The sequence below is a fragment of the Saimiri boliviensis genome, chromosome 1 (assembly GCF_048565385.1).
Source record: "Saimiri boliviensis isolate mSaiBol1 chromosome 1, mSaiBol1.pri, whole genome shotgun sequence".
Taxonomy (NCBI): Eukaryota; Metazoa; Chordata; class Mammalia; order Primates; family Cebidae; genus Saimiri; species Saimiri boliviensis.
In genome coordinates this window covers 98,032,425-98,034,025 of record NC_133449.1, presented here as the reverse complement: position 1 = coordinate 98,034,025, position 1,601 = coordinate 98,032,425, and positions in this window count along the sequence as shown.

Genomic DNA, 1,601 nt, shown 5'->3' with positions numbered 1-1,601 from the left:
AGGACACACTGTCCCGACCGCCCGCCTTCCCTCAGCATGGTGTTTGAGTCACCGAGGCTGCAATGTGGCTCAGCCCTTCACGCCTGTGGATGACCGAATAAGCTGTTGTCTGGAGAGAGGGCATTTGTTGATGTATTCATCGGCAGATAAGCATGTGGATCATTTCTACCTTTTGGCTGTTGTGAATGGTGCTGTTAGTTCATGGGCTGAGTGCTTTGGATGCCTTCTTCCATTCTTTTGGGTACAGCATATCCCTAGAAGTGGAATTGCTGGGATATGGTAATTCTACCCTGGCGATTGGAGAAACCCGATGGTCATCTTACTGGGTTAATCCGAAGCTGTTCTTGTGGGTTGATGCTATGTGGTAGGGGCGGTTGGGCACAGGATCGTGGGTTTGGATTTGACTTGAGCTGCTTACTTGCTGTGTGATCTCTGGTGAGTTACTTGCCCTCTCTGTGTCCACACCTGCCAAGAGCATGGAGGGAGATGGTGCCTGCCAAGTGCTTGACTGTGCCAGGCTCTGAAGTGTGAATTAAGTGGGAGCTCTTAGGGCTTGCAGGGTTGAAACGTGTTCTTGTCAGAGCCCCTTGCTGCCCACTAAGGTTCTGAGGGGGTCCTGAAGGTGTTAAGTACACACTCAGTGTAATCAGCAGCGATGCCCCAATCTACGGAGGGTTACTCTTCAAATAGTTGAGCGTTGTAGTGGGCGGGGCAGCAGGGTTCCTGTCTGTGCTGTTCTCATGTGCCAGGCAGTGAAGCCCTTGATCCTTGGTCGGGGTGGGGGGAGGGGGGAAGGGGGGGTTCTTGGCATGTTACAGATGAGAAAAACAGAGGCCTTGAGAGCTGCTACAGGGACGTTCAGCTTGGAGATGTGTAGGTGGTTGCTGAAACCCTTTTTTCGCTTCCTACAAGCCTGCGTTGTGTTTTGCTGGTTTCCAGTGTCCAGCTGCAAGGGGATGGCAGGACCCAAGAGGGAGGGATCCACCATGGGAGCAGGGATTTCAGGGCTCCAGGCAACCTCCGGCCGGCCGGACAGTGTGTCAGGGACTTCGAGGGGCGGTTGACAGTGTTCATAATCATGTGTCACTGGCCAGCCTTCTGTGCTCCTCCAGGCTTGGGGCAGGAGGTAGAAAGGTACCCCTTCTGGGTCCTGCACCCCGCCGCGCACACCTGTGTCCCTGGCTTGCGATGTTCTCGGCTCTGCCTGGTCTTAGGAGACCCACCACTCTCTACTTGCCCTTTGAACTTTCGTGAGTGACTTTTCTGAGACACTCTTGCTCTGTTGCCGAGGGTGAAGTAGCGTGATCTTGGGTCACTGCAGCCTCCGCCTCGCAGGTTCAAGCAATTCTTCTGCCTCAGCCTCCTGCGTGGCTGGGACTACAAGCACCTGCCACCATACCTGGCTTATTTTTATATTTAGTAAAAACGAGGTTTCTCTCTCTTGGCCCGAAGTGATCCACCCACCTCGGTCTACCAAAGTGCTGGGATTACAGGCATGAGCCACTGCACCCGGCCCTGTGAGACTTCTTTCCTGCTAACCGGGCCCGACAAATAGAAGTTACAGAGCTTCCAGAATAAGACTTAAGACATTATTTCCAGTT